Source organism: Macaca thibetana, chromosome 13, assembly GCF_024542745.1.
Source record: "Macaca thibetana thibetana isolate TM-01 chromosome 13, ASM2454274v1, whole genome shotgun sequence".
Lineage (NCBI taxonomy): Eukaryota > Metazoa > Chordata > Mammalia > Primates > Cercopithecidae > Macaca > Macaca thibetana.
In genome coordinates this window covers 90,579,339-90,606,618 of record NC_065590.1, presented here as the reverse complement: position 1 = coordinate 90,606,618, position 27,280 = coordinate 90,579,339, and the positions used below count along the sequence as shown (strand labels likewise).

General features: G+C 45.3%; 1 protein-coding gene across 4 annotated transcripts in view; it reads right to left on the bottom strand.

The window, feature by feature from the left end:
- The window catches only part of CYRIA (CYFIP related Rac1 interactor A), a 109,862-nt gene that overhangs the window by 71,225 nt on the left and 11,357 nt on the right, over positions 1 to 27,280 (bottom strand). Inside the window, exon 2 of one of the 4 annotated variants that reach the window (XM_050754278.1) lies at positions 4,319 to 4,481. The exons of the other annotated variants lie outside the window; for them this stretch is intronic. The gene's annotated coding sequence lies outside the window, so the exon portion shown is untranslated. The remainder of the gene's footprint in view (positions 1 to 4,318; positions 4,482 to 27,280) is intronic. 4 annotated transcript variants of the gene reach the window in all.

The window sequence follows — 27,280 nt, the reverse complement described above, 5'->3', positions numbered from 1 at the left end:
AAGCAAGGCAGAGCAACAGAAGGGAAGGCAATATCCACTATGAGAGGCCAAAAGGGCCCCAAAGACCACATCCTCACCATCCGGGGTGGGCAGTCAAGAGACCCAAAGCCCACGGTGGGGCATGCTTGTGCCCACAGTTTACCAGCAGCAGGGCTTAGATTGAGTCCCTCAATGCTAGCAGCACAGACCAACACTGAAAAACCAGAAGGGGTAGGTGTTTAGATAATAAAAATAGCTAACACTGATCAAGTACTTACTGCGTATTGGGCTTTGTTTAGCACCGTACATATGGTGACTCCCTGAAACCTCATGGCAACCAAACTACGTAGGCATTATTATTGTCCCCTTTTACAGATGAGGTAACTGAGGCACAGAATGATTGAGGCACAGAATGATTAAGTCACTTGTCCATGGGATTTAGCTTTTGAGTGAGAGAGTCAAGGTGTGAATGTAGGCAGTCTGGCTCAAATTCTGCAAAGCCAAATAGTGGAAAGAAAGAGAATAAAGCAAATACACTAGGAACAGACGACACCTTCCTTCAAAAGGAGAGAAGGAAGACAGGAGACTCTCCAGGCAGGAAAGACTGAGAGATGCTGTGCAGGCAGAATTAGGAATTTATTCCCTAGTCCCCTCTGGGTAGCAGCTGACCAATGTCAGCCAACACCAGTAAATGACATCCTAGTCTTCGTGTTTATACAGCAAGACTGTGGGAGGAGCGAGTGGCTGGGCCAGGGAGGGGACAAAGGGAGGGCCTGAGATGGGAGAGTCACCAGGATGGGTGGAGGGGATGATGCTTTGGGAATCCAATTCCTATGTCCCACAGGGATGGAGCAGCTGGGCAGGCTGGCAGGCAATTCCCTTTGCGCATCCCCAGCACCAGCAGGGCACACATGCCCAGGACACCAGGCTTTGGGGATGCCACTGGGTTTCAGCCTCATGAAGCCTGGGAAGCCAGGAAAGACAGGGGTCATCTGTCACCATTTCCCCCATGAAGAGACTAAAGCCAAAAACAGTCACAGCCCTAGAACAATAACAACAACAATAACAACAGTCACCATTTGTTGGCAGGTTATGATTTGTCAGTAAATATGCTAGATGCTGTATATAGATTATGTAAAAACAATAACAACTCTGAGAGGTCCATATGATTATTCTTAATTTAAGAAAAGCTAAGTAATTCTGCAAAGGTCAAAGCTAGCAGGCTATGAGAAAGGATCTGAACCACCATTTATCGGACTGTGAGGCCCCTGATCTCACCTCAAAGCCATGTGTGCTGTGAAATGGTTAAGTGACTTGCCCACAACCGTGCAGCCATGCTAACCCACAGCCAGCTTCTGGGCTGTCAGAGCACATGGGCATAGGCTTTTACGTCCACATACTCCCTACACTACACATCCACACTAAGTGCTGCTAACCACTTTTATATACACAGACAAACAACTGGGGTGACTTAATGGTTTATCATCCAAACCAGGATACCTCTGAGAGTGAAAGGGGGCCCTTTTAATAATATTGCTGGGACAACAGGCAGACACCAGGACTGTCCTAGGCATGTAAGAACAAGCGGTCACCTGAATACAATCCACACTCCCACAGGCTGGTTACTTTTATATCCAGTTGTGTTGGTAGAGAACTCTCCTGGACAATGCCTTGCTTCCCAATCCACACAAATACTTCTTTGCAATAATTCACTCTCCCTGTGTTCACCTGCCTGTCTTCGGAATTCATGGAACTCGTTGGCCTTATAGAGAAACAGACTGATGCCACTTGGTTATAAAGCAGACATGCTATGGTTTCAGAAGGGAGGGTGTCACTAACTGAAACAGTGTATTTTAAGAGACTGGTGGGTTCCTTGTGCCCTGGCAGCCCGGAACCCGAATACCCAGCTGTTCTGATAAGCAGCCAGTCAAGTCCCTTAAGCGCGAGGGCTCTGTGGCTTTCCCATTGAGGACTGCCTGAGGCAAGCAGACGGGAAACCAGCACAGGAGTACAGCTGCCACCAGTACTGGGCTTGCTGGAGAAACTGCAGTCTACTGGGAGGACACAGACCTGGGGTCCTCGGGGGACAGGCACATCTCTCAGACAAGGCCTGGCCTTTTTCTGCTGCCGATCATGCCTGGAGGTGAGCAGCTCTAGCCTGGTGAGAGATCTTCCCCTTTCCCCCTGACTGGGCCTCGTGGGGAAGGAGGTGGCATTTAAAGCTCGTTTTTGTTTTGCTCTTTCCCTAAGAATCTGCCTTCTTAGGAATCTCTGACCAAGAGGAAGGAAGAATCTGCTGTTCTTTTGAAGCCAGAAAATCAGTCTTAACAAACTCTCCCATCAATACAGGTAAAGTGCAGTGCTAATGAGAAAGCAGAGGGAATTTGTCTGTTCTCTGAAGAGACCGTTTCTGGCATATGTTTAATCGTGGAGCATCACAGGGCCTCGAGGCCATGGATTTTCAGAGGCCCCAGAGAAGCCTGCCAGCTCCCAGCAGCCCTAGAAACTGGCAGGGCTCTTGGAGGCACTGATGGGCAGGGCTCTGGGCCCTCATCCTGCGATAACAGGAATAGAGATACTTTTTACCTGTTTTGTGTAGGGGCTTCTACAAGTGATGATTTTTTTTGGTAAACAGATCCTTTTGCCAAATTAGGCCATGTGCACAGGTTGTGGGAGTTAGGGAATGCACTTACCTTCTTATGGGTTACCGTTCACCACACAACAGCTGTGATTATGACTATATGTTATAATGTTATTCTGGGGGACACTTGAGACCTAGAGAAGGAAAGCATCTGTCTGATGCCACCCAGCATACAGCCTTCCCACGGTGGGAAGCCCAGCATGGAAGGAGCCCAGAGACCAGATAGTGACTAACTGGTAGTTAGTTACTATCTGTGGCTCAGGCAGTCCTAGACAGTCAGAGGCCAACAAGCCAGTGATGATGGTGATGGGGCAGGAGATATCAACCTTATTCACTGAGCACTGACTGTGTGCCAGGCATGGTCTAGACATCACCTGGATGTTCCATCCAGCCCTCGCCCCACTCTTGCTGGAAAAGGCAGTGCTCCTATTATCCACATCTTACAGATAAGGAGCTGGACAGTCACTCAGAGAGGCTGGGTGACGAACTCTGGGTTAACGGCAAGTAGATAACGAAGCGTGCATTTGGACTCACATCTGAGGGACCCCCTCCTGGGCCCTGACCACTGTACTCTACAGCAAAGGAGAGGACCCAGGCCACCCTCAGAGGTGGCGTATATGAGTCATAGGGTGGGGAAGGCAGTTGCAAGTGGCAAATGGTATCAGAACCAGAACAAGAGCCCAGATCTCTACTCCTGGGCTCACATTAGTTCCATTTCCCATGGCTGTGGTTTAATATCTCTCTGTGGTCTTTGTAACACCTGAATAGCCATTAAGGTGAGTGTACCCATGTTCAGGGCAGGAGAACACCTGCCAAACTGGCTGCAGCATTCAGGAAACTCCACCAAGCTTTTCGATGAGTTCACATCGCACTGCCTGAACACAACCGCTGGGGTGGGTTCCTTCTCCTTGAGACTGCATTTCAGAATGTCAGTTACACCAGGTCTCCTCTGAGTGAGGAAGTGGGAGACACATTAGAAACCCAAGGAGACCAGCTTCCTCTTCTCTGACAGCCCCAAGCAACAACACAATTGGATGCCAGATAAAGGGGCATTTTTACCTCCCCTCTTCCCATCCAGGGCTCCAACTATAGGAGCATCACCATTCGGGAGGGGTAAGGGGCACACCTTAAGCAGGTTGGAGATGTCAGCAGCTGACAGCCTGCCTTGTCTCCATCAGGAAGGCAGCAATAAGACAAAAACCAGCAGTCTGGGCTGTGGAGTCTGAGCCTGACCACCCCCAGGGGATGCAAGCCAGGAGGATGCCTTGACTTAGTCTTGACCTGGGTCTACCCCTAACTTGGCCTTGGCTGGGCTGTGTGACCTTTAGTCAGTCACTATGGTCAGATCCTCAGATACAACACCTGTTAAATGCAGATCATATGGCGATATATACCAGCAAGCCTCTTTGGACTACTTTGAAAACCAAATGAGCTATTACATTTTTGTTCATGTTTTATCTCCACCATTGGGTGGAAAGTTACTTAATAGGAGAGGTCATGTCTCATTCATCTTTACAAACGATTGTAACTAGCCCAGAGCCCTGCACAAATGAGGAGTTGATGGTTGAATTTGTAAAATTCAGCTTCTCTGAGGGCAGTGAACAGCCCAGCGTAGCTGGGGATGAAGGAAAGTGGTGGCAGAGATACAGTGAGTAGAAAAAGAGGCTGTTGTCAGGCTGTGGAGGACTTTACACATACCGATGCTTCTAAATTTCATCTGTAGCTGGATGGTAAGCTGGTATCCCAAAAGCTTTAGTAAGCATTAGTGGAGGATGGTGCTGTGGAAAGAGCCTGGGGTCTCAAGCCCAGAAATCATGAACCTCAGTCTCTGGTGTTTGGAGCTGAGCCTTAGTTGCCTTATCTGCAAAATGAGAATAACAGGTTTATTCCAGGGTCATGAGGGGTGCCTAGCATTTAAAGTGACCAGTGCGGTATTTGGCATCTATTTGAATTTCGGCAAATACTACTGCCCTAAATGAGTCAAGCTGACCTTGACTATCAGATGTAAGGGCATGTTACAGAGGTTCTAGGCCAGCGCTGCCTTGGAGTGAGAAACTAAGCAATGGTACCATGGCCATACTGCAGTGAGGACAATCTAGAGTCTAGAGTCAGTCTGACTAGAGTCATGTGCTGTCCAAGTTTCCAGCAATCCTGGTATGCTCCGGTATATCCTGTGAACACCTACAGCCCTCATGCACCCAAAGGCCACATGGTGTCACATGGCAAACACCCCCTGAGTCCCATAGACCACCTCAAAGCTTCCCGGTGCCCCAGCCTACAGCACTATCTACAAGGGACATTGTCAGGTGGCTTCTGTTGGGTGTTCTGTAGAGACCACTTATGCCCTAAGGCCGGCTAGGAGGCACAGCACTCTGGGCTGAGAAGCAGGAGATCTGGGTTCCAGTTCTACATGGCAAGTGACTTGCCCTGTGCACAGTGGCTGAACAGTCTTGGGACTCTCAATGTGTGGAAGTGCCCTTCAGTGCAGTGTTTCTGTAAGAGCTTAACCTGAGACATACACTGCCATTCGAGAAAGTCATGTTCTTATCAGGCAAACCTCTGCTAAAACTACCCTGACAATGAAGCCCCTTCTGTAGAATGCTCCTGTTCAAACCCAACAGGAATATGCTAAAGTTCAGAGGGTTCCTGGTTTCTAGTTTCCGCCTGACCAATTCCTGTCTGTGCCACCTCCTGTGAGTCATTACACACCGATGAGCCTCAATCTCCTCATGTGAGCCTCAGAGGCAACAATATATCGCTCATACTATTTTCTAGCAAACTGTTTCTTAACACTTCACAGAAAACACAAATCTCATTTTATTTGGATACTCTGAGGTCGGTCATCCTTCATTTTTGTGGGCAGAGCCAGACACACTTTCACAAAGCAGGCACGGGGGAAAATGAAAAACTTCCATCATTCTTGGGAAGCGGGAGAGAGTCAGAATCCATAGGATGAGGAATGATTGAGAATGTACCCATGACAGCTGGGAGCCGGCTTATCTACGACGCTGGCAAGGGTCGCCCCTGGCCTCAGCAGACAAACACTGGCAATTGCGCTCCAGACAATAGCACAGCTGCTCTTGTTCCTGGGCTCCCTGCTGTGAGGCAAAGCAGGGGTCATATGATCAGTATTCAGCATTGCATTCGTCCCCAAGATGCAAAGGGATTCTGCCTTCCCCAACAGCACAGGGCTACAGGAGGGGGGTGCACACCCCCCATCCCAATCGGGGGAGCAGTGGATAGAAGAATGGATAAGGATAAGATCCCCACAGAAATTGACTACAGGAAAATGCAGTTTCCATGTGAGAACCACCACCTCTAACAAAATCCATATTCCTTAGCTGAGGGTACAAGTTCTTCCATAAACGACTGCATACTAATTAGAGCCATCCTTTATGTAAACTCCCAGCTTAAGCCCAAATGTGATTTACTGCAGCTTTGTACTCTCTTGCCCTGCCCTGCAGCCTAGATTTTCACCCCCTACCCTGTCTACCATCCTTCAAGGCCAGCAGCAGAGTCTTATTTCCTCCATGAAGTGTTCTCTGATACCCACCTAAGACCACAATCCATACTGACCTCTCCCTGTTCTGAACTCTCATAGAACTTTCTATCTGTGCCACTCAGCATTTAGTGCCTATGAGTTCTCTCATGACTTTTATTTATTTATTTATTCATTTTTGAGACAGGGTCTCATTCTGTCACCGAGGCTGGAATTCAGGTGCATGATCTTGGCTCACTGCAACCTCCACCTTGAATAGTTGGGATTACAGATGGAGGTCACCATCCCTGACTTTTTTCTTTTTTTTTGGTATTTTTTTTGTAGAGAGGGGGTTTCACCAAGTTGCCAAGGGCTGGTCTCGAACTATCTGCCAGCCTCAGCCTCCTACGGTGCTGAGATTACAGGCGTGGGTCACCACACCCAGCTACCTCATCACTTTCTGACGGGACCGTTACACCAATCCCCTAACTGGTTTGATCCTGCTTGGGCTGTGGCCCCATCCTCTGCAGAAACAACTTTTCAAAACACACATTTGATGATGTGTCATCCCTGCTTAAAACCCTTCAAGTATTTCCTACCACCTTCATGATAAAGTCCAAATGCCCTACCATGCTCCTACCCTTCTCTTGGGAGTATCCACATTCCAGTCACACCAAAGTGTTTCCCAAGGTTATGTAATGAGGTGATATCAAAGGCAGGAAGAGAACCTGGATCGCCTGATAACTAGCTGAGGGTTCTTCCCTCAGTCCCTGGTGCTTCCCAGGCTAACACTGGACCACAGACAGGATGACTAGGAGCACATGACACTGAGTCATGGTCAAGGTGAGAAAGTCAAGACCTACTAAGTCTTTAGGCTTGATGAGCTTACACTGTTGATAGCCAGCCGATCCACCAAGCAACCAAGTGGGCAGTAGGCGTCTGAGACTCAGGCAGAGGTTCATCTGCTCTTTCACCAACAGTGGGAAGGGGATCACTATTTCTCCTTTTGTAGGTGTGGAAAATGAGACTCCCAGTGGTCATAGCTGCTATCGGGACTAAAACACCAGCCATATCCCTTCTCTTATATTCCAGAATGGTAAAATCCAACATCCCCCCACTGTCACCACTTTGATGCCTCCCAACCATCTTACAGTAGACACATCTGATGGTGAGTAACAGCACCTAGTCCCTGCCCAAGAGACCATTCTGTCCAAGACCCCCTTCTGGGGAACTTCATTTCTGCTCTAAGGCCAGAGCTATCCCATGACTTTTCCAACTTCTTCAATGGAAAGACTGTGAAAAGAAACTTTCATTTAACAGAAGCGAGGGAAAACTCCACTCTAACTGCTTTATGTTTACCCAGAGAAGTTATCAAAAACTCTTACCAGGCGACTGCTTTCCCCCTAGGACATCACAGTGATAAGCGCATGTGTCTGGGGGTGGCAGAACAAGGTCCAGAGGAGAGCAAGACTAACATGTGATGAGCAGCACACATGGACCCAGGGGCATTCTGAGCCAGCTGGCACCAGCTCACCAGAGTCAACTGTACAGATCCCTTCCCAACCTCACAATCAGTGAGGCCATGGAAGTAGCTTGAAACCAGCCATGGTGGAAGTATTTACACCATGGAAATTGTCCCATGCTCCCAGCAAGTTTGTTTGGCTTTTGTTTATCCCAGAGAATTTGTTATTAAACATTTAGGAGCACACCACTGAATGGATCCATAAGATGGACACTGGGTTGGGAAGACAAGATTTAAATTGTAGCTAAAGCTCTACCGCTAACTCACTGTTTGACTTGGGCAAGTTTCTTCCTGGTGCCTAAGTTTCCTTAACTGTAAAGGACATAAACAGCACTTTGGTAAATGTAAAACAGGGAGGAGACATTTGGCAATGCCTGCAGACATTTTTGGTTGTCACAACTGAGGTAGATGTGGTGCTACTGGACAGAGATGCTGCTAAGCATCCGACCACACGCAGGAACACCCCTCCTCCTCCCTTAACAGAGACCTACTTTGCCCCAGACTCTCTTACTAGTGCCAAGGTTGAGAGATCCTGACGGGGAGATAGTCTCACAGTAGCCCATTGAAATACCTTGAACCCATCAGCATGCAGAAGGAAAATAAAATGAACTGGAATCAGCTTGCAGGAACCCTGGGAGGGCAGTGGTGCAAAACATTGCCACGGATGCTACAGGTTTACAATGCAAGGATGAGGTAGATCTCTTGCCCTAACATGGCACCGGGCACACCATAGGTGCTCGGTAATCATCTGCAGAAAAAGCAAATGTGTCTAGTTGAAATAACAATGTAGCCTCTCTTTAGCAAGCCTGTATTCCAGCGCGTGTGCATCCCCTACAGTGGCACCAGGCAGAAGAATCTGACAAGTGTCTATTCACCTCCTCTCACCTCCTCTGGGAGGGTAGTGAAAAGACACGGTGTGAAGTTCCAGCCCTGGAGACTCAAGTCAGACAAATAATCACTAGCCTGGCATCCAGAGCAGCGACGGTCAGAAGAGCAATTTTATTTAAGTCATTTTCTAATAGGAGTTGAAGCATCTTGAAAAGTGAGGTTTTCAAAGGCTCCTCCGGGGAAGCAATTGTCAAAAACACACAGCAGGCAACCTTGCTTTCGACACATTCAAAGCCACTTTTTAAAGACAATCCTTTTATTCTCTGTACCACTTGGGATTGAGAATGCATTTAGCACAAACCACCAGAAGCGGAAACAGAGTTGGGTAAGAAACGCGACCGACGTTGTGGCAAGCACAGGGAACTGCAACAGAATCTGATCAGGCTGGCACCACTCAGACACACACAAGGAAAGAGGCAACGCCAGGCAGCATATCTACTGTCCCCTAGCCTCTGGGGCCTGGAGTCAGCGAAAGTCAGGGGTGAGTCGTAACCACAAGCTGTTCCTGGAAGTCCCTTGCAAGACTCTGGATTCTGAGTTCTCACACTGAGAGAGGTAGCTGATTTCTAAACAAGCGATGACAGAACAGAGGACCTCCCTCTGTGTCTCCCTGAAGATGTGAATCTGACCGTAAACTATCTGACTCACAAAGCCCTTTAATTAAAAGCCCAAGGGCCTAGAGCTAATTCGAGATGTGGCAAGACCCAGTAGTTTCTCAAGCACCAGAACTGTGAGCAGATTAATGGGGATAATTTCACCCTTCCTGGTCTATAAATGACAACTCACTCAACTATAAATTAGATGCACTGAATGCCAGAGCTGGAAGCCACCTGGGCAACTCTCTGCCCAGCCCCTTGCTTTGCGGATGAGGAGCCCATGGTCCAGGATAGGAGGCTGACTGCCCCAGACCTGGTCCCCAGCTTCTTACTGACTTTCAGCAAAATGCAGCTTTCTTGGTGTCCAGTGCTGAGTCACCTATCTATTCGGAGAAAATGTTTTTGTTGAGGTCTCTATACTCCCTCTGCAAGGCTTACTCAGAACTCAGGACAAGCTGGTTACAATCCATCTGGGACCTAGGGTCACAGGTTGGAAGTAGGACAACTTCAGGGAAAGAAATTACCCCTGCCTGGGTAATATAGTAAGATCCTATCTCTCCCCTAACCCCTCGCCAAAAAAAAAAAAAAAAAAAAAAGAAAGAAATACAAAACATTAGCTGGGCATGGTGGCATGTGCCTGTAGTCCCAGTTACGAGGAAGGCTGAGGTGGTAGAATCACCTGAGCCTGGGAAGGTGAGGCTGTGGTGAGCCATGATCATGCCTCTGTACTCCAGCCTGGGTGACAGAGCAAGACCCCATTTCAAACAACAAAAAATAGAAAAGAAATTTCCAAAACCCCCACATACCAGGAGCTGGCTCCTTCCATCACTCCTCTGTCATTCATTCCTCACATCCACATCCCAGGACAGTGGGTCTTCTGATGCCCAGGCTAAGTGAGATAAAGAAATCTGCTTGGCCAAACAACTAATGGATTTCTTTGATGCAATGCTCATCAAACTCTTTTCTTTTTAACTTAAAAGTTGTAACATCTAAAGCAGCAACAAGATGACTTCTAGGAACTGAGTGTTTGTATCCCCCTAAATTCATATGTTGGAGCCTAAATTCCCAATGTAATGGTATTTGGAGGTGAGGGAAGATTCTTTGGGAAGAATCAGGTCATGAGGATGGAGCTTTGTGAATGAGATTAGTGGCCTTCTCCAAAGAGACACAACAGCGATGATGTTTTTCTCTCTTCACCATATGAGGATGCAATGAGGAAACAGCCATCTGCAAGCCAGGAAGCCAGCCCTCACCAGACACTGGATCTGCCCACACCTTGATCTTGGACTTCACAGCCTCCAGAACTTGGACTTTACAGCCTCCAGAACTGTGAGAAATGTATTTCTGTTATTTAAGTACTCTAGTCTGTGTAATCTGTTACAGTATCCTGAACTGACTAAGCCAATGACTTCTTCAGTAATGACAAAATAATTTTACCACATATTATTAATAAACCTCTAATATATTGGATTGCAAACTTGAATTTTTTCCTGCTAATAATGGCTAATACTTATGCATATGATTTATGTACTTTTCATTATACAAAATAATCTCTCATTAACAAAATAGCTTCAAGTAGCATCTACCATTCTCATTTCACTGATGCAGAGACAAAGGTCCAGAGCGCTCAGATGAAATTTCTGAGATCACACAGCCAGTCAATGGCAGAAGGGTGTCTGATCCTGAACCCTGTGTCCTTCACCAGGGACTGTGTCCACTTAGGGACCAATCAGATGCCACAGACCCTGGAAATCAGTATCTTTCATTAATATGTCTGCTGAGCGTGGTGCTGAGGGCCTGGGTAATAGAGGGTGATGGGTGGGGTGGCAGTAGTGATCTCATCTTGGGGTTTGGAAGGAGTCACACAGCTGAATGGCACACAGTTCCCGAAGCCTACCTGTTAGTAAAGGCTTTGAGGTGCATTCAGACAGAGGTGCAGTAAGAAGGAGAAGGAATCTCACTGGAACCCTCCCTGCAGGCTGTCACGGGCTTCCTGGATTTCTTCCACCCCTGGGGATGAAGATTTAGAGAACAAGGTATGGTACTTCCATCTTGTTTGCTAACAGCCCATAAGCTTCCAGGAAATATAAACACAGGAAATGACGATTAAGTACAGTGTGGCAGTTGCACGGGCTGGTGTGGAAGTATCCGTGGTGGGCACCAGACTCCACCTGTGTGACGGGATCTGGCCGGGAAAAGCTTCCTGGAGGGGCTGGGGCCTAATCAGAGTGCGAATTCCATACACCACTAAGGGAGGCAGTGAGGATGTGAAGTGGGAATAGGGTGTTCAGGCAGAGAGCATGGGCCTTGAAAATGAACAAGTGACAAAGCTCCTCATGGGAGGAACTCTGTGTGAAGGGGTGTGACTAGAGCATAAGAAATTGATGGGATGGAGTGGGAGGGAGGCTTGCATCGTGTGTGAGGCAGGGGCTGGGAGGACCAGAGGGCCCAGCAAATCCTTGTAAAGGATTTTGAATGTCGGGGTTTACCTTTTATTATTTCGCAGAGATAGGGTGCTATTGTCAGGTTTGTATTTTATACCGTGTGAGTGTGTGGTGTTGTGTGTGTAGATCTAGATCTAGATCTACATAATATCACTCCTCTGGCAGTAGCGCCCTTGGTCAAGTGACTTCACCCCTCCTTCAATTATTTTCTCTCTCAAATGGGAAAAACATGATGGGCCCTCCATATCTCAAAAGTGTTGTAAGAATAAAGTGAGGTAACAAATAAATAATTATTAAAGATTAAGAAATCAACAAACTTATATAAATAATTATACCTGGATTCTCTCAAGGCCACATACAGTAAAGCTCAGAACTTTAAAATATCCACTTGAAAAGAATAAATTGGGAGGGAGAGTGTGAAGCACGGAGCAAAGAAGGCCACTTCCTGCAGCTGTCGCTGTCACTGTCTGGAAGGCCCTGCCCAGCAATGCACTCTGGCAATCGCTCGTCCTCTGCTCCCGTGTTCTGGGCTAACTTTCTGATCCATCCAATAGTGGTAAGGAAGCAAAGTACCAAGACCCTCAAACCCACCTTTCTTATTTAGCCAATGAACGTATGTTTCCAATTTTAGAGAAAAGAATGACTTTCACAAAGCTCTTCCTGAATCTTACAGAACAATAAATAGATAGGCAAAGCATATCTGATATTCAAATGAAATGGCAAGGTCTTTGTCTTACACGATGGGCACAGAAATGCCCAGTTGATTCCAGTTTCGCTCTTTCAATCTGTCCTCACCCTGGATGTATCTGACTCCAGCTAAAAGAAGGCAAGACCAGTGGAAGCAGCCTAAGTACCTGCAGTGTGGGGCAGTCTGTGGAGGATAAAAGCCTCTTTCAGGAAGGAATAGTTTCCAACCACTGCACAATTACCTTTATTAGCATAACGTCTCATTGTGCATTTTGCAAAACACTTTCCCATTCCATCTCAGGAAGACTGCAGCGACAGAAATTGTTGCCACTGGGGGGAAGAGCATGTCTGTAAAATTTAAACCATTGGGCATTTGTTCAAGACTCCTGGGAAATGATGTCCCTTGATATATAATTCATAATAGCCTTAAAGCTTGCCCTACTTCTGACACATAGATGATATATTTTGGAGAAGTCAAAGAGGGAGGAGGAAGAAAAATTACTTTCAAATGGCTCTGCTGTTCTTTGCCTTTTGAGTAAAGCCTGACAATATTTTGGACCACTCTTTTCTACCATAAGGGCTCCCCTTTAAGAGCTTTTTATTTTATTTTTTCTCTTTTAAATTGAAGAGGCAGCATATCATCCAGTTTCAGTTTTATCTTCTGTAACACCGGATAAAAGATGAGGCTGAATCCATCTGTTAGCACATACAGGCTGCAAACTGTGTGAACGCAGGCACACCCGAACGCGTGCGCCTGCATGCACACACACACATATCCTTGCAAAAAGGGGGAAAAATCCACACTTTTAAAAAATTTATCATCAGCAGTCCTACCAATGCCGACCAGATAGCAGCACTTTTATCCTTTTATGGGCAGATTCAGGAGGAAGCCAGCCTCGCCCCCACAGAGGCTCTTCCCCCTGCACTGCCATAGGAATTGGGATGCTGGGACTGGCAGCTGGCCAGCCCTTCCCCCACAGTGCTACGGTTCTAGCCTCCTGAAATCAGTGATGATACCACTGGGGGCCATAGCCTGCCAACCCCAGCTGGGGGCTGGGAGAACCACAGGGCATTGAGAGGCCTTCCATTCTCTGGCACAATTGGCCAAACGACTAGGCTGTTTTTCTAGGGAAAATGGGCAAGTAGCCTGCCTAGTTTTATGGAGGCACAGTGGAGAGCCCCATCTGGTTGCTTGACCTTTCCTATGGTGCTGCTGGTCGGGTGGCACTGTGTATCGCCCTCTCTAGGCCTCCAGAGCTGCTTTTGCTCAACAATGATTGGCAATGCTGCATGCAATGGATCAGATCAGGTGCAACAGAAGATCAGAGATTGGAGGCCAGAGATGACCGGGATGCGCCAGCTCTCCACCTTTTTAGGTGGACACGGTGCAGGTAGAGAGTCCTGAAAAATGCACAGGGTTCTTTTGTTTCCTAAACACAGCAACTGTGTTAATCACAGAGTTCCAAAAATAAGCAGCTTCATTTCATTAACGAGGTGAAGCTTGAGCACACATGGGCTTGGAAGAGGATGGGGTGGGGGTGGGGATGACAAGCACGAGGGACAGCCGAGGCCACTGACCTCAAAAGGCTGATGAGTTTCTCAGGGAGGGCCCAGGGCCCCAGATCCAGACCATGTGTCCATCCCTCTGGAGTGCTGAGCCCGTGAACTCTGCTCCTGCAGTGCCTCACATCCGCCCCCTCCTCTGCCCCCACTTCTGCTGCCCTAATTTAGGCCCTTATTATCTTTCTCCTGGACAGTTCTGCACATACAGCCAGATGACTCTTCCCAAAGCAGCACAGCTATTATTGCATCACTCTATGGCTCAAAAACCTTTAATGATTCCTCCATTGACTAAGAAATAAAGCCCAGCCTCTATTTTCTAAGGCCCTCTTCATCGGGTCCCTGGCCCAAATCCTAGCCTCATTCTCCACTCCTCCTTCTCCTCCCTATACCACACCTTCAGTCCAGGGTCCCCTTTCCAGCCTTCCCACCTGCTTGCCCTTACTCCTATACGCCCCTTTTTCTAAAATATTCTTTTCTCCTCCATTTCTTTAATTCTAAATCCTATCCAGCATTCAAGGCCAAATTTAAAGGCCACTTCAGCCATGGACTCAACCTTGACTCCCAGAGAAAATTTCTTTGTCCTCTGAACTCTCATAATTTTACTATCCTTCAATCTCTTTCTTCTGCTGTAACAGATTCTAGACACCTTGCTTTTCTCCTTAGGCTGTAAGACATCTGAGGGTAGAAAAATACCACGTTCAACTCTGCATACTCATTCCATCTAGCACAGTTGCTGATACATGGGAGGTGCTCATCAATGTTGCATAAGCACACAAGTGAGCGTGACTGCAGGATGGCAGACAGAAAAATGTTTTGCAGGAGATGCAGCTACATAAGCAGATCATGCCATGATGGCATGCAAAGGAGGCGGGCTGGGTGGGCTGGGGGTGAGAGCAGAGGACACAATGATCTCCACGATGCTGAAGCCAATGGTCAACTCTGTCTTCGTCGTTATTAAATCCATTAGTAATAATCAATATAATTGAGTTATCATCCCTTTTAGAAAGTCTTTATTTACTTGACCACTAGGAGGTCGAGGTCTCTTAATTTTCCTCCTAGTCAATGTCTGCTCCTTCTCAGTCTTTTTGGTTGCTTCTGTCTCTTTTTCTAAATTCTTGACATTGGCACTTCCCAGGACTTGGCCCTTCAGCCTCTCTACTCTATCAGGACTCACTCCTTTAGTGATCTTGCCTTAGTTTCACACCTTTAAATATCATCTCTATTTTGACAAATACCATATTTATATTTCCAGCTTTGACCTCTCCCTTGCCAGCAATAACCAGCAGTCTACTCAGAAGCTATACTCCGATGCCTAACTCAAACTCAGCGTGGCCCAAAACAGAACTCCTCCTCTTTCCTCCCAATCCTGCTCTACCCACGTTATTTCTCATGCCAGCTAATGACAATTCCATCCTTCCAGTTGCTAGGACAAAAATACTGAGTCATCTGAGCCTCCTCTTTATTTCACGCCCCAAATTCAATCTTTCAGAAAATTCTTTTGTCTTTACCTTGAAAATATATCCGGCATCCCTGCATACATACTAGTCCATCAAGAACATGCTGCCACCAGGGTCCCCTGATTCCATCCCTGACACCCTGTGGTTTACTTGCCATAGAGCAGCCAGAGTGATGCCACTACAATGTGAGTCCCACCGGGACCCTCTGCTAGTACATGCTCTCCAGGAGCACCCTTCATCAGACTCAGGGTGGAAGGCCTCGCCTCCCCAGGACCTTGCTGACCTCATCCACAGCTACTCTTCTTCCTTTGTTCTAGCAGGTCCACCACATTGACCTCCTAGCTTGTCCTCAAATTTATCAGCCCCAATGCCCTTTCTCTTTGCCTAGAACACATTTCTCCCAGATATATGTGCGCTCACTCCTTCACCTTTTAATAGTTTTTGTTCAAATGTCATTTTCTCAATGAGAACCATCCTGACTTCCCTTTTCAACTACAATGGCCTTCCCTGCAGTAGCCATAATCTCCTTGGTTCGGCTCCATTTTTCCCACTGACTTTTTGACCTACTAATATACTAGAAGGCAATAAATATTCCTTTATTACCTTACCTTAAAGTTATTATTATTATTTATAATAGTATACTATATATAAAATATAATTGTTACTTAAATAAGATAAATACATTACTTTAGTACTTTTTTCTTAATGTTATTATTACCATAATAAAATACTATTATTATTACTTTAACATTATTAAAGTTATTATTTATTACTTACTTTTTTTCCTTAACTGGTATGTCACATCCTTACTGCCTAGAGCTATGCCTGGCATGAAGTAGGCATTCAATAAATATCTGTCAAATGCCGGAATGAATCACTTTAGTCGTTCATCCTTGAACTGTAGCTTAAACAATGAATGGCATTGAGCCACAGAGAAAGGCAGCTGAAAGGCTCCTGCAGGCTGGCGGAGCTTGAGGAGCCAGGGCCTGGAGATACAGTCTTCTTGAATACTTCAAGATGGGACAGTGTTGCACAAGCCTGCCTAAATTAAAGGACACCACTAGAGAAGCACTGCTGAGCCCAAACCCGCCATGGACAGTTTCGAGAGACTTCGATATGCAGCAATGCTTTTAAAAAAAACTTTTAAGACATATAGTCACGATGTAAATGAAACACACTAAAGTTAGTCAATAATTGTGTACACGTTCCCTCTACAATTTTGCTTGCATTACACATATATTCACACCTTTAAAAATGATTACAAAGACCGTATCCCCAGTTCTATCTGTATTCGCCCACAATTAGACACCCTGCAGGCTTCCAGGGCCAGGCTCACATCAGTGTTGCCCTCTGTTATGTTCCGAGGGCCCACCCAGACATACTGTTTTAAAGCCTTTGTTCAATGAATGAAGAGATGAATGAATGCCTTCTGAGCATCCCCTGCTAGGAGAAGTTCCATGATGCAAGAATATATTCTGAGAAACAGCACTCCACTAGACTTCACCTATGGGCAGAAAATGCATTAACCATCATTAGCCCCAGTGCCAAGCACAGTGCCTGCAGACATTCCTTAAGTATCTGATGACTGAAGATCAAGCTCATCTACCTGCAGGCCTGGGCATAATAAAGGCGACTCCTCAACTCTCTGTGCCAGCATCTCAGGGCTCTTTACCCTGCTGCCAAACCAGAGGTTTGACTTCAAGTCAGTCTGGAACTAGGTACCTCCCCTCTTTGAGCATCAATTTCCTTATATAATAAAATGAAGCTGATATGCACCTTATATAGCTGCTGTGGAGTTTAAACGAGCTCCTATGATGATACAGCTAGTGCAGTATTTGATATGTAATAGACATTTTAAAATGCAGAGCTAGAATTGAATGCCTGGTTTGACCCCAGGTAGAGAGCCGATGTGAGTGAAGTCACACATCCCATTTAGTTGATGTGTCTGTCCCGCCACACAGGGAGGTTAGGACTGAAACTCTTAAGATCAGTCCCTTTGGTGGATGGACTGAGTCATGAAAACTTCAGTGTTTAGTCATACTGGAAGTCTGCCCTTGTTATGTTCCAGTCTCAGGTGACCATTTCTCCTCTGGACAGTCCTTGCCATGTCCACCCATGAGCTGGAACCTATCCCACTGCTCCACTGGCATCTGTCACACTGTTGTTGGGGCTTAACTACTGTTGTCTGTCAAAGCTTCCTCTAAGCTTGTTTTTTTCCCCAGATGTTTGCAAAGACACTTGTCATTACCAAATTCAGAAGCATGATTGGGGCTTCCGGGCTCTGATTAAGTCAGAAATTAACTGGCTCTAGAAGTAACTTCCTTGGAGGCCACACTTAGATAACCACATGGAAGACGATTCCAGCATCACTGCATATGCCTTCTTCTACCTTTGCGGGAGTCTTTAACGTGCAAGGGGGTCAATTGTTGCTATGGGAAATCAGAAGAAAATAGAGCAGAAAAATAAAGACAGTCCTGACCCACCAACCCCCCACACACAGAGCCACAACCACTCAGTCTTGTAGCAGACAGCAGCTGATTGAATTTACCTCTTAAAGACAAGACTTATTAAGGAAACCGATTATCATCAAAATGAAAAAGTATAAACTTCAGCTTTGATGTTTGTAGAAATCAGGAAAGAAAGCCTTGGGAAAGTGATAGCATTCTTCCATCTGAAAGTCATATTTCAATTGAACTTGCAGATGTTTCAGGGACAATCCGTAGGCGAGCAGAACTGATCCATGAGAATCGACGTTCTTTTCATTTTTTATAGTATAAAGGTATTTTCACAACGATTTCCAAAAGCCACAAATGACATATGTTCAGCATTTGTTAGCCTTCAAATGAATTAACTCACCTATTCTTGGCTTGCATATTTATTCCACATACATTTGCTAAGGTAAGCAGGCAACTATCCTGGGCTAAAACAAGGGTATGGCATTTGGAACCAGAGGTTTGGCTTCAACTTAGTCTGGAACTAGGTACCTCCCCTCTTTGAACATCAGTTTCCTTATATAATAAAAACGAAGCTGATATGTACCTTATATAGCTGCTGTGGAGTTTAAATGAGCTCCTGCAATGACACAGCTAGTGCAGTATCTGATATGTAATAGACATTTTAAAATGCGGAGTTAGAATTGAATGCCTGTGAAGTAAACACCACTGTCTTACACGAGCCACACGTATTCTACCTTCAAGGTGGTCACGTCATTGGAAAAGAAGACGGGATATTTCTACCTATGACTCTAATATAAGGTGGAAAGTGGTAAAAGCTCTATGATGTCACAAAGAAAATGCTTTGGAAGGTGAGACAAACCAGAGATCATTGAGAGCTAGGTATCAGCAAATACTTTCTGGAAGAAAAGACATTTGAAGTAGGAGGATGCTATAGTTTATTTTAAAGGCTAATGGTGGATGATTATTCATTTATACTTTAATACATAGAAAAGTACGATCTGATATGCCTGGTAATTTGTAGGGTGTAAGAAAAGAAAGAGAACACGACAAAGACCCTGTCCCCAGATGCTTTATTATCTAATTGGGAAAAGATCATATGTGCTTATACACGCACGCACTCACACACCCACACAAGTCAGCTGTCCCTGACGGTCTGTGACAAATGCCCAATGAATAATTCAGAAATGAGGAGGCAGAAAAGGATCAGGCAGGCAATGCAGTATGACCAGAACTGCGCAGGCAGGTCCCAGGAGAAAACCAAGTGACTCGACTCTGCTATTTCCCTCTCTGGGCCTCAGTATTCCCACCTATAAGATGGATGGCTTGATTTAAATCAGATTTTTCCAACCATGTAGCAAAGGTACACTTGTGGTCTAGGGGGACAGTTGGTAGAATCAGGTGTCTAGAATTCCTCCTCCCCCACCAGGCCACTCCCCTGTGGCTATAAGCAGCTTCATCCATTTCTTCTGTGTGCTGAACAAAGAGGACCATTTTCCATGCAGCCATGACATAGCACATTTTGAAAATCCCTAATCAAGATTATCTTAAAGAATGCTGCCTGTTTAGTTGACCTACGAGGCAGAGCTTTTGAAAATGGAGATGACTTGTATAGGCAAAAAAAAGTCTCAGGAATCTAGAGAAGCGACAAGGAAAAATGGGGCTCTGGGACAGGCAAGCTCAGGCCTCCCTGCAAGACCAGAGAAGCCATGTGCAGTGTGGGAGTCTCCTTGTTGCAACTTGACGTTTTCTCTAATTGCACTTACATTCATAAAAAATGGTCTTTGTGATGGTTAATTTTATGTATCAACTTGACTGGTGCACAGGGTACCCGGATATTTGGGTAAACATTATTCTGTTTGTTGCTGTGATGGTATCTCTGGAAGAAATTAACATTTAAATCAGTAGAAAGAGTAAAGCGGGTGGCACTCTTTAATATGGATGGGCCTCAACAGATCCCTTGAAGGCCTGACTAGAACAAAAGGTGAATTACAGGGGGGGATTTTCTCTCCTTGCCTCTATGTCTTTAAGCTAGAAGATGAATCTTCTCCTGCATTTGGATTCAGACTTGAACCAGACTTACACCATTAGCTCTCCTTGTTCTCAGCCTTTCTGACTTAGGCTGGAACTATAGGACTCGCTCTCCAGCCTGCCAGATGCAGATCTTGGGACATCTGAGCCCCCATAACCATGTTGGTTAATTACTTAAATAAATCTCTTTATATCTGTAGCCACATCCGTATCTGTGTCTATCTCCTACTGGTTCTGTTTCTCTGAAGAACCCCGGTTAATGCATACCAGGTAACAGGGGATGTGTTAATTTGCTCAGGCAATGAAACCACACCTGGTACAATCTTCCTTCCAAAAAGATTTTTTACAGTCATTAATTGTGTTCATGCAAAATAGGGAGTTGAAATTTAGCTTTCCTGTATCATCTCAGTTGACTTGAAGCAAAGAAATGAACAAGTATATTCAAATACTAGATAATTAACAAATGTCTAAATTTGAAGCAGGTCTGGAGTATGCTCTGAAATCCAAAAGACCTTGTCTAAATTCTGGTTTTGCCATGTGTGAGCCACCTGATTGATTATATGCAAGAATGTAAGCTCCTCTTTCTCATCTGTACCAGTTGCTCTTGCAGAATTATTAAAAAGATTAGACCCAGCCCAGAGTTTAGCACACAATGTGTCCTCAGTAAGTGCTAGTTTCCTTTCTCCTTGATCAAAACCCGTACTACAAGGCCCTGCAGGCCCAGTCTCCCTCTTGACCCTATCACTGCTGTCTTCATTTACTCCTTGCCATATATACTGACCTCTTGTTTTTCTTTGAATTAGTAAAGCACACTCTCATCTTGGGCTCTCCCCACTTTCTTTCTCCTCTGCCTTGTACAATCCACATTTTTCCTTCAGATTCTGGCATGGCTCACCCAGCCCCCACAACCCTGCAGTTCAAACACTTCTTCCAAGTGTCTGCTCATCAGACTGCCTTCCCTGACCCACTCATATCAAGGTGAATGACAATGTTCCTGTGAAAGGCCTTTGTGCTTCCAATGAGCATTACTTTGAGAGGTTCCTGTTGGAACCACCACTACATAGTTTGAGGCCCACGATCCTGTCCAACCAGGATGCTCATCTCATCCCCCTGACCTCCCGGGCTCTAAACACTTTACATGTATCACCTCATTAAATCCTCCCAGCACCCCTAAGAGAAAATGCTACTATTATTATCTTCATTCCATTAATCTGACTAATGAGGCACAGAAAGGTTAAGTAATTTGCCTAAAGTCACACAGCTAGTGAATGGAGAAGTGTCCCAGCTGGTCTTATCTATCTGGGAGAAACTCAGCCAGGGGGGATGGAGTCTCTGCCACACCCACTGCATAGCCTGGCCCTGCCCTCACATGTTGTGGCCTTGGTTCTGTTGTTTCTAAATTTAAGAGGTTACCATTGCTCCCAGGAAGACAGGGTAGGAACAACAATGACAACAGCAACAAAAAGAATGTAATGAACAGTAAGCATTTGGGACGGCCCCAAAGAAAGACACAACAATGGTCAAAAGCACTATGTCAATACTCTCCCTGTCAAGGTTACTGCCCATCAACAACGCTGGGGACCTTGAGTTAAGTCTGTGCCACTAGAGTTATTTGATGTGATGACATGAGTTTCATCAAAAGGGGAATTTCAGCAAAAGGCTTTGTGGATGTGATTACACTTGAATTTAAGAAATAAATTGATAAACCTGTTTATCTCTCTAGCATACAGTTGAAAATTTGGCTTTGCTGTTTTCTAATCTTAAATAGACTTCAGAGACTTGAATTCTATTTTACTGTCTTGGGTTCCCAGAGTATTGAGCAGCTGTGATCTCATGAATTTACTCAGAACAACTAGTATGTACTGAATACCTGCTATACGCCAAGAAGAGAGTCTAGGCCTTGCTTTTAAAATGTAGGGGTGGGTGACACAAAATTTCCTCCATCATAGACCACTACATTCTAGCGTGATACTTCCCAATAAAGATTGATACCAGACATGAGCTCCATTCTTAGTATCCAATCAAATATTATTTTACTAAGAACATAATGTTCACACCATGTTTAATAAGCTTACAATGTACTTGTTACACTGCATTATATCCTCAATTGTAAAAGATTTTATAGTCAGCCTTTCATATTCACAGTTCCACATCCTTGGAATTCAACCAACCAAGGTTGGAAAATACTCAGAAAAAAAAATAACAACAATAAAGCATAATAAAAACTTAAAAAACAACATGTATAGCAACTATTAGCATTTACATTGTATTAGCTATTGTAATCTAGAGATTATTGAAAGTATATAGGAGGAGATACATAGGTTATATGCAAATACTATACTATGTCATTTTATATAAGGGACTTGATCATCTGCAGATTTCAGTATCTTGGGAGAGGGGTGGTCTCTCTCCCAGGGATGATTATAGTACAGGGGAAGGATGTACAGCACAGGGGACAGTTGTACAGTATAGGGGATGGTTATACACTACAGAGGACAGTTATACAGTACAGGGGATGGTTGTACAGTACAGGGCAATGTTACACCATATGGGAGACAGTTAGTTGTACAGTACAGGACATGGTTATACAGTACAGGGGACAGTTGTACAGTACAGGACATGGTTATACAGTACAGGGGACAGTTGTACAGTACAGGGCATGGTTGCACAGTATAGGAGACGGTTGTACAGTACAGGAGACAGTTGTACAGTACAGGGCATGGGTAGTACAGCACAGGGGACAGTTGTATAGTACAGGACATGATTGTACAGTACAGGGGACAGTTATACAGTACAGGGCATGGTCATACAGTGCAGGGCATGGTTATATAGTAGAAGGGACAGTTGTACAGTACAGGGCACGGTTGTACAGTATAGTCTTGCTGGTTGCCAGATAACTTGAATAACTTGGGAGGAGGTTACAATTGGCATAGGACTTGGAAATTTGCCTTGTTTACCAAATGGAGTGAGAATAGAATAAAGAAAGCCACATCCCAGTAGAAGTTTCAAGAAGAGTCTCAAGTTCCTGCCACCTTGCTCGATCGCTCTGTCATGAGCATGACACATTCCAAGAAGCAGACACCCCCCTCAAACCAGGTTCCAGAATGAGTAGAAACGTACACTAGTGCCACAGAAACCAACCTGCAGCCCCTGACTCAGGGCACAACAAGACAGTCGTCGCCATCCACTAAGATTTGGGGGTTATTTCTGACTACAGCAAAAGTGACATACTCCACATTTTTTCCAGATTAAATAATTTTATGTTCACAGGTATTATGTTGGGGTCTGAAGAAGAAATTAGGTCCATTTTATGGATGAGATCACTAAGGCGTAAGAGTGGTTAAGCAATGACCCAGAAATCAACCAAAAAGAGGAGCAAAGCTATATACTCAGCTGAATGAGTACATAGTATAAAACAAGACTGACTCACTTTAATGTAAAAATCTCTGCAAACTGCAGATCGATTAAAACACTAGCAAATCATAAAGGTTTCATGGGTCTCTGGGCCAGTTCCTGATATCAGGGATGATGCAACAACAGACCAAGAGGCCTACAATAGAATAAATGCAGAATCTTCTCCGTTAAGCTTCATGGGCTGGCAGCCCCAGCTCTCGCACCCAGCGGCTCCACAAAGCAACGCTAAACATCTCAGAGACTGGATGCTCCTCTCTGGCCATGGAAAGGCCTTCTGGGCTCAACAGATAAGCTCTGTAGTGGTTCTGTGACAAATATTCCAGAATGCCCATTACATGCCTGCAACTGGCACTGGGAATGGCAACAATCAGAGGGTGTGTTATCTCACCAGGAAATTCAAACAGAAAGACCGTGACCTTAAGGCAAGTCAAGGAGGAAGGTAGCAATTCAGGACAGAGGCTCACAGGATTTGACATGAGTGACTAATTCAATTTTTTGCTCGTATTGTTTTAAATTCAAACCTTATTGTTCTTTTTCTTTGCTTTATTATCTTCTTTCTCTCTTACTTTCACTTTAAAAAAAACATTCCATTCAACGGGGGCGAGTGAGTCACCATAATCATTTATTTAGACACATTTCAGGCTCGCTCTATGCTATCCGGCCCCACTTGCTGACATATACGGAAGGCGTTCTGCAGCAGCTGATCTTTTCACCAGAAAGCCCAATTTTCAACAGCTATTTCTGGGGGGTCTGGGAGGGTTGGCACCTTTCATGTGGCTTTTCATGACAATTCACACCCTTGGTTTCCTACCCTGACCCAAGCTAGGCTGACTTCTGGCACCTCCCACTCCTGTATACCCACAGATGCTGTTTTCAAGCCTCCTCAGACCTGGAGCAACAATTCTGGCCTTTGCCTTCTTATACTGTCATATCAACTACATTAAATTATCATCCTAGAGCAATTAGGTAAACATATACGTGTGCATGTTTGTAAAGCACTGCATTGCAGTGCAGAAGTCAAATATTAGTATAAAATCAGGAAAAGTATTTCTGACAGCTGCAAAACATCCCCAAACAGTTGCAGACAAACCTGGAGAAGTAAAGTTGATAAAAATTGATCTGTGAACAGACTCTATCCTTCATCCAAAACCTCTCACCAGGTAGCACCTTGTGAACATGGGTCTCTCACAAGGATGTGAGTCACACCCTGCAATTTGTACAGAGCTTTCAACTTGTTTTCAAAGCTTGTTATCTTCGAATATTCCTCAGAGGGACACAGGAAGGAAGATTAGCTCCACTGGAGGATGAGGAGATGAAGACCCAGGGAGGCTGTCCACCCACTTTGAGCAGGTCATTGGCAGACCAAGAATTAACGTTTTATTATTTTAATATTAGGTGCCATGATTTTTTTTTAATTTCCCCATTTAAAAAACTTGTAATATGCGGTTGAATGCAGCAAATTCCCATCATCTTATCTCAAGTACCTTCCAGTAAGGTTCTTCAAGGAGGCCGCTTGGAATGGGTTCCATGAGGGCAGGGTTTATCTGTTGGAACAACTCCAGCACCTAAGCACGCTCAGTTCTCAAAAAACAGCTGTCGAATAAGGAAAATGCAGGTCTTTGCTTTTTCCCTTTTTAATATTTTTAAGCAAACCTACTACCTGATCCAGCAGCTAAAAGCAATCTTCCCTCCCCAGCTCTCGTTAATGGACACTCCACAACTTTGTAACTATGGGGTCCATCATTTGACACCCACAGATACCTCTGGTTGGAAATCCACCTCCATCGCTCCTTTGTGAAAATTCCCTAACAGCTTCCCACATCTTCAGGATGTCCTCTAGCTTCAGTCTTCAGTGAGCTCTACCCACCCCCCTCACACTCTAACCCTATTGAGCTACATGTTCCACCTGCTCTAAGTTGGTACAAGTTGTTGTAAGCCACTTTTTGTCCTGAGGAGCAGGATTCAGATGGGGAGAGGATATGAGGTGGGAGGTGGCAGCCTCCAGAGGTCCCCAAGCCTCACTGGGGCCAAATGCTTTCCTTAGCCCTCCTCTCTCCCCTTGCTTTAGCCCCATTACATTTGCTAGGATTTTTCCCTGCATTTGAAGAACCTCAAACTTCTCAGAGACTGGCATTTTGCTCTGTGAAGGGAAAGGCCCTGCCAGGAGAGGTTCTTTTCCTTCTGGAAACGTCTCCAGCGACAAAGTCTTCCAGGTCCCACAGGCTCCCCCTGCTACTCCCTGCGCCAGCAAAGTGGGGAGTGGAAAGTCTTGGCTGAAATCCTGACACACTTTGAGGGTTTCTCGAGAGCCTCCCTGTTCCAGTCTTTGGTCAGTTTTTATAAACACCAGTCCCCAGCAGAGACTGGACGAGCAGTTAATCCCCGGGGATTCTGAAGAAGCCCTCTTCCTCTGGACTCCAATTAACGCTCTCCTCTCCACAGCTTTCACTTCCAGCTTTCTCCTGGCACCTTATCCTTTCCTTAGCAATCCTGCCCATCTGATGGTGGTCCAGCTGATTAATGGGGATTTAGAGCCAGTGTTTCTTCAAAGTTCCAATGTTTATTTAAAAAAAAAATCACAAATAATATTTAACTAGGACTCTTGGACTTAAAAAAAATAAACAGGAGCAGAGGTCTTCGTAAAAGCTGGGCTCTCTTTCTATCCCAGATCCTGTGCTATGTGCTGGGGATGTGAAGATTGAAGACAAGCCTAGGCCTGCCCTGCATGGCGCACAGGCCAGCGTGAGAACAGGCCAGTGAACTGGAGACAGCAAAAACGTTCTGGGTCAGAGGGAGCGCCAGGAGGGCCTTGAAATCACAGGCTGGCCTGTGATGTCTCCATGACCCCATGGCCTGCAACTGGTCACTTGTCCACTCAGCTCCGGCCCTGGCCTCCCTGCAGTTTCTTCACCTGGCTAGGCACACTCTACTCTGGTTTGGCCCTCGCTGAGGCTCAGACTGGAACAGTTTCCCCTGATTATCCACATGAATTATTCTCTTACATCCTTCAGGCCTTCACTCAATCCTCACCTTCTCTGACAACCCTATTTAAAATGGCAAGTCTTTCCCCAAACTTCGCGTCAACCACCCATCCTTCTGTATACCCATCCCTGCTTCATTTTTCTTCATGGAACTTATCACCATCTAACATGATATACATTTTACTCGTTTATGTGTTTATGGTCCATCTTTTCCCAACAAAATATAAGCTCCATGGGTTAGGGAGTTTTGTGTGTTTAGTTTACTGCTAAATCCCCAGAAAGAAACAGACCCAGAGAAGTGTGCAACTCATTGTAGGTGCTCAATAAATATCTGTGGAATAAGTGAATGGACGAATGGATGGATGAATTTGATGGGGACCAGGGGAAGGTTTTGGCAAATATTATACCAGAAGCGAATCTCAAAGGGTCTATCCAAGCAAAGAAAGGGCATTTTGAAAAGAGGATGTAGCTCATGTGTGATTCTGGGTAAATCACATTACCATTTTCTCTTCTGTAATACGAAGCTAACGCATAGTATTTGCAAGTCTGTGATAAGCCATGAAACTGAAAAAGGACTTTGGGTGAGCTAAACTGAGCCAATAGCGGGGCAGGCTGAAACAACATGGGAGGAGACAAAAGGAAGTTGCCTTTCTCCACAGCCAGCAGATTGAGTTACGACCAGCGGACAGATACTGGGTAAGCCCGGCCCTGTGAGGTGGGAGCTGGTGGGTCAGCTTGATCTCCTGGTTCAACAAGGAGTGTTTCTGTTCCAGGGCAAGGCCAAGCCCCAAGCACTCTATAAAGCTGCAGCCTGTGAATCATTGATTCACCAAGCAAGCCACAATGTTTGCATCTCTCCGAGCCTTGGTTTTGCTCTCTATATAATAAAGAGCACAACTTCTTCTTCCATTGAATGACACATCTGGAAGTATCCAGAAAACTGTCTGGCACTTTGGGAACACATGGTCAAAGTTTGTTAAGCAGAAACACCATATACTATTTGCATGAAATTTACATTAAGGTAGGGAGTGCCATGGGACTCCATTCTGGAGAAAGGATAAGAAATCAAGCTATGATCGTATTTTCTGAGGCTTAAGAGACTGCAGTCATGGCAGGAAAAAGGATTTTATTTTCTTAAAAAACAAA